At 50.2% G+C, this 6,166-nt stretch overlaps 1 pseudogene; it reads right to left on the bottom strand.

The window, feature by feature from the left end:
- Nucleotides 1-402: 402 nt before the first annotated feature.
- LOC102930634 overlaps nucleotides 403-6,166 on the bottom strand; it is a 68,831-nt pseudogene continuing 63,067 nt past the window's right edge.

Genomic DNA, 6,166 nt, shown 5'->3' with positions numbered 1-6,166 from the left:
CCTTGGTTGCTTCTTTGGTTTGAGGGTTTGCTATCAGGTTCTGCCTGTCCTGGACACCTAGGGCCCAGTTCTAATGCCTCTTTATGCCAATCTGGCTTAAAGGTGTAAAGGGGCTTTAAAGTGGGCACAAATGGCCCTGTGATTAGCCCTCCTGGGCAGAAGTCCTTCCTGGCTGCTGTAGAGCTGGCATAAAATCTCTCCATTAGCCCTGCTCCCAGCCCCTGGCATGGGGGTTGTGACTGGTGGGGTGGAGGTGCTGCTGAGGGCATGGCTGAAGCACACTGCTTCATGGCTATTGTCTGCTTCCCAAGGCCCGAAAGGACCCTTGGAAATGCATGAGTTTACACCAGCTGAGGACCTGGCCTGTAACTGAGTTTCAGCTTCAGCACTGTCACTGCACCATTAAATGCTCTTGACATTACCTGGCGATTGAGGAGACACTGCACCCAGGAAGATGAAGGCTCCCTGCAGGCTGTTGACGATGGGGACTGCTGGGCCGACTTGGAGGAGACCAAAGCTCCATGTGCAGCCCAGAAGGAAGAGCTGGGCATCAGATTTAAAGGTCAGTAACCTGGATACAGGCAGATGGAGAGATCCCGTTACAATAACCCTATGGAGAGCAATTGGGTCAGGAGGATCTGGGCAGAGTGGTGTGGAGCTACCAGCCCCTGCTTCCTGTGTGGGACAGGGCTACTGTCAACGAGAACACATTGGGAATTTGTTCCCATGGATCCTAGATATGCTGTTCCCCTCCTGCAATCCCTCACACCCTCCTCATGCCAAGGACCTTCCAAACCAAGGCATTTGACCCACCAGGGTTGCTTTGTTGCCTTCTCAACTATGGTCTCTGAGATTGGACACATCTGCGCCGAGGGAGGAGAGTCTGTTTCTCAAGATCCACAGGGTCGGGGCAAAGAACGTCACATTTATCTGTGGAAACAGCTGAAAATATTTCTTGTGAAACGTTTCATCCGGGGCCAATGACTCGAGCTGAGGCAGAGAACGATCCCAGGGGAGAGATCTGAACACTGCAGAACCAGGGACCATTGATCCCCTCTTCTGTAATATCCTCTGGCAGCTCTCGGTCCCTCCCCAATGCACAGAGCTGATGGCACAGCCAGGGCTGAGATGGATCAATAGGATCACAGAGGCCAGATTCTGCTTAGTTAAAAATGAAGTGACTCCAGCGGGCTCAGTTTACACCAGTGTAACTGAGAGCAGGATCTGAGTCAGAGTTTCCAGCGCCTGTCTTTAGGCTCTTCCCTGCCACTTTCAGGCTGCAACTAATCTCCCCATCCGGGGCTCAGGGAAGAAACCGCATGGACTTCTGTCATCTTCACTCCACCCAATGTAGATCCTTTCCCCCACTTAACACTTGCATGGTGCAGCCCCTCCCTTCCTCATTCCTTGGGTCAGTAACTGGACTGGACCAAACTCTTGCTGTCCTCAAGGTAAGCTCCCACTGGTTTCTGGGATTATGGCACAGACTGGACCCAGGAAGCTCCAATGAAAGGCTCTCTGCAGGCTGAGCCAGCAGGTACAGGCAGGGAGGAAGAAGAAGCAGCGCGTTATCCCAGCTGAGTGACATTAATATGAGTATATTACCCGTTTTCAGCCACTGGAGCAGAGATGGGGTGTGACGGGTTGGGTCACAGAAACCCCTTTGGGAACTGCCACCTGATGTGCTGGGACTACCTCTGAGCCCGTTTTCCCTGGCATCTTGGGACTTCAGTGCCTTGCCTGGTTGTGCCAGACACACTAGCCTGCTACAAACACAGACCCAGGTCCAAACCGCGTCCCTCAAAAGCTGCAGGCTTTACTGAAAACAGCTTAATAAGTGTTCCTGTCTCCAATACCCAGATACCCAGTTCCCAATGGGATCCAAATCCCAAATAAATCCGTTTTACTCCGTACAAAGCTTATACAGGGTAAACTCATAAATTGTTCGCCCTCTATAACACTGATAGAGAGAGATGCACAGCTGTATGCCCTCCCAAGTATTAATACATACTCTGCGTTAATTAATAAGTAAAAAGTGATTTTATTAAATATAAAAAGTAGGATTAAGTGGTTCCAAGTAATGACAGACAGAATTACAGAATTTGCAGAATTACCAAGCAAAATAAAACAAAAAACACACAAGTATAAGCCTAATACAGTAGGAAACTAAATGCAGGTAAATCTCACTCTCAGAGATGTTCCAATAAGCTTCTTTGACAGACTAGACTCCTTCCTAGTCTGGGTCCAGCAATCACTCACACCCCCGTAGCTACTGTCCTTTGTTCCAGTTTCTTTCAGGCGATCTCTTTGGGGTGGAGAAGCTCTCTCTTGAGCCAGATGAAGACAAACTGGAGGGGTTTCCAAGGGTCTTACATAGTCTCTCTTATGGGTGGAAACCCCTTGTGTTTTACTATGCAGAATCACAGCTACAAGATGGAGTTTTGGAGTCACATGGGCAAGTCACATGTCCATGCATGACTCCGTTCTTTACAGGCCGACACCATTGACTACATGTTAGTTTGAACGTTCCCAGGAAACTCAGCTGTGGATTGGCATCTTTCAATGTTCATTGTTAGTTAAGTACTCCTAATTACTTGAATAACCACTTCACACTATGTTGACCACATCTGTTTTAAGTGCTTTCTACAGCAAACACTTTAAATACAAGCATAGAGCCAACGCTCATAACTTCTTATATAAAAATGATACATGCATACGAATAGGAAGAATACATTCAGTAGAACATAGCCTTTGCAAAGATACGTTACATGGCATATGTAGCAAAAAACATATTCCAGTAATGTCATATATACATTCATAAGCATATTTCTATAAAGCATTATGGGGTACAAAGTCACATGGGGATTGTGTCCTGAAACAAAAAATGGATTAGACTGAAAACCTTGAACACAGTCCCAGAGCCAGGTGTGGGCCCCAGTTATACCAGTGTAAATCCAAAGACACTCCATAAGAATCCATGGAGTTAATCCTGATTTACACAGGTGTAAACACTCAGAGCTCAGATACCATGGTGATGGGTGTGGAATAAGAACCTGGGGGGATAGAGAGAGATTAGAGAGACAGAGATGTGAGCAAGTCTGGCTTGCTGGTGCCAACAGAGTATGCAGATTACTCTCTCTCTGGCAGATGCATGTAGTATTGATGGAGAGCCAGAGACTCAGCTGATGTAAATCGGCTTAGCTGCATTGAAAGCAGCGGAGCTACCTGTTTTACACCATTCGAGGATATCGCCGGGAGTGTCTAGAAGAAGCCAAACCCTTTTTAGTGGAAGTTCCTCCTGTTAGAGGAGGAAGAAGGGAGAGGGGATCCTAAGGGCTTTGTACACAGGAAGAAAGTTGTTGGTTTCCTATCCACCAGCACCACAAATCCAGCCTGGGACCTCGGAGTCCTGTTAGGATCATTAGTGGGGTGAGGTCTGTAGATGTATGGCAAGTTGGACAACTCATCTATAGCACTCGGGGCAGCTTAGTGTCATTGGGGAGGGTCTGCATTTACTGTCAGGGAGTTTCGTAGCCATCTGGGTTGAATACTGCAGAAATAGCCACCACCAGGCTGGAAATCCATAGCCGAACGGGTACATGAATCTCTTCTTGAACCAGCTGGTACTGGTGTAATTCATGACCTTCAGTTTCCTGATGGTGAGGAAGGAGGTGCAGCCCCTCTAGGAACATCCAGGTGAAGCAGGCCAGGAAGAGGTAGTGTAGGAAGCCAGCAATGACAGCACATGCCACCAGGGGGAGATAGAGAACCCAGGGACACTGCAGTGGGGAAGGGAAATGCTGAGTATGGGGGAGACCTGTCAGGGGGTCAGAGTGGGATTCTTGTTAGCACAGATCTCCAGTTATAGTGCTCCGTGACCCAGAGACGGCAGGTTCCTCGGTCTATGGAGGGTCCTATGGCTGCACATTGCTGATTCAGGAAGGGAGCAGAGATTAGTGGTTAGAGCAGGGGAGCAGGGCTCAGGGGATCCTGGTTCTGTTCCCAGCCCTGCCACAGATTCCGTGGGATAGTGGGCAAATCATTTAGTCTCCCTATGCCTCAATTCCTCTCCTGTGACATAGGCAGAGAACTGGCCAAACTCCTGGGGATGGGGAGACTGAGGCCACTGTGCCCAGTTTGAAGGGGCTTAACACGGGGTGGAAACATCCACCCGGGAATCCCCTCTGTGTCCTGCACAGCCAGAATCCAGGGAGCACAAAGGGGTTCAAAGCCACACACCCCCACCCTGCTGCGAGTGGAGAAACAGAGCAGGGGAGAATCAGGCCATACACGACTGCGGGTGCGGGTCACCACAGTGAGGAAGAGTAGGTAGGCCAGGAAGAGGCAGAGGTAGAGCTGCAGGTGGAGAGAGGTGCTGACTGTGATGGGGCAAGGCCAGCTGGCTATAGGAAAGTAGTGGGAGAAAGATATATTAGCCCCAGGCTAAACAAATCCCTGTTACCAGGGTAAGCAAATGGCAGTTGCTCCAGATCAATTAAGGCACCTGGGGCCAATTAAGATCCTTCCAGAAAGCAGGTAAGATAGCTAGGTTGATTGGGACACCTGAAGCCAATCAGGGGCTGGCTGAAACTAGTTAAAAGCCTCCCAGTCAGGTGGGGGCGCATGTGTCAGGAGCTGTAGGAGGAAGCTGCGCTGCTGGAGAAATGGAGCAGTACAAACCCTGTCAGGCACAAGGAAGGAGGCCCTGCGGTAAGTGTGATGTAGATATTGAGGAAGTGGGGGCTGCTGTGGGGAAGTGGCCTTGGGAATCGTACTTGTCCTGTTTCCAAAAAGTCAGCTACCAAGAGCTGCTACTATCAGGAGCCTGGAGTAGAGGGTGGGCCCAGGCTTCCCCATCCCTTCCCTGACTAATCACTGAGACTGGGAGACAACAGAGACTGTGTGAGGGAGTGTAGCTTCTCCTCACTTTCCTTGTTGGCTTATGATGAAAATGGCTCAGTAGGCTGTGACCCTTGCCTCTAGAGGGAGAAGGGCTATGTAGAGGGTCACAGTGAGCCTCTGAGGCTAGTGAAATCCGCCAGGAAGCACAGGACTCACAGACAAGGTCAGAGCTTTGCCACATGACATTGTGGATGGAGCGGCACAGGAGGAAGGCGAGGATGGCGAGATCCTAAGGTTCCTACTCAGACATTACCCCAGCAAAGCCCCCAATGGCTCAGGGTCCAGCCCTCTGAGCTGAGTCTGAGAGTGAGATACCTGCACTGTTGTGGGACCCATAAGGAGAGCGAAGCTGGAGAGATGGTCGCAGCTGCAGGTGATGTGAGTGCTGTTTGTGTGCAGAGCGGTGCAGCCAGCTGGAGACCAGGTGCCTTTCCCAGCGATGAATTTCCAGTGGATGCAGAGAACCTCTTCCTTGGCTGTCTTTGCCTGGAAACACAATAGCATCATCCTCATGAGATCACCGAGATAATGTTGTTTCTGTTATTGTGTGTCTATATTCCACGCAGTAACAAACTCAAGGCCACGTAGTGCCCCACAGCTCTCCCCATGCAGCACGCAGTGCCCATGGATCATTTCATGATGACAGTGGAGAGAGAACTCCCATCCCAGAGCTCTAAAAGCAAAGGCCCTGCTACCTGAGAGCCCTTGTTAGCTAGCAGCACTACAGGGCATGTGGCACATGGCCAAGTCTTTCTCCTTCCATCCAGCAGAGGGCAGTGGTACAACTCCCCCTCCAAGCTGATTTCTGTATCAAAGAAAGCACTGTTTCATGCTGATTCCCTGAACCACATAAGCTATAGGAAGCTGCTTTCTCATTAGTTTGGATCAGGGGTGATCCAGGCAGAGCTGGTACCCTGGAGCACTTTCCACGATGAATCATAACCCCGTGTGACACGGTGCATACCCCAGTAAAACAGCTCCAGTGCATCAGGAATAAGGAGGTCTCTCCACTTCTCAGACACAGTGGGAGCCCAGAAAGGCAGCACAATCCAAAGGCTCAGCAGGTGAGTCCCAGACAGGGAGCAAAGTGAGGGGATCCCCACACCTCTCTCTGGTGCAGGGTCAAGTTCACAGCTCTGGAGAGGTGAAGGGGTCTCCCATCTCCGATGGCCCCACTCACCACCCTGGAGTTCAGCTGAACATTCCTCCTCTTCTCACCAGCTGGTAGATTCCCCTCACTGAGAAATGTCTTGTTAATGATGGA

Source organism: Chelonia mydas, chromosome 20 (genome assembly GCF_015237465.2).
Source record: "Chelonia mydas isolate rCheMyd1 chromosome 20, rCheMyd1.pri.v2, whole genome shotgun sequence".
In the NCBI taxonomy this organism is placed as follows: domain Eukaryota; kingdom Metazoa; phylum Chordata; order Testudines; family Cheloniidae; genus Chelonia; species Chelonia mydas.
The sequence above is the reverse complement of the archived record's forward strand: the minus strand, read 5'-3'. Positions and strand labels throughout refer to the sequence as shown.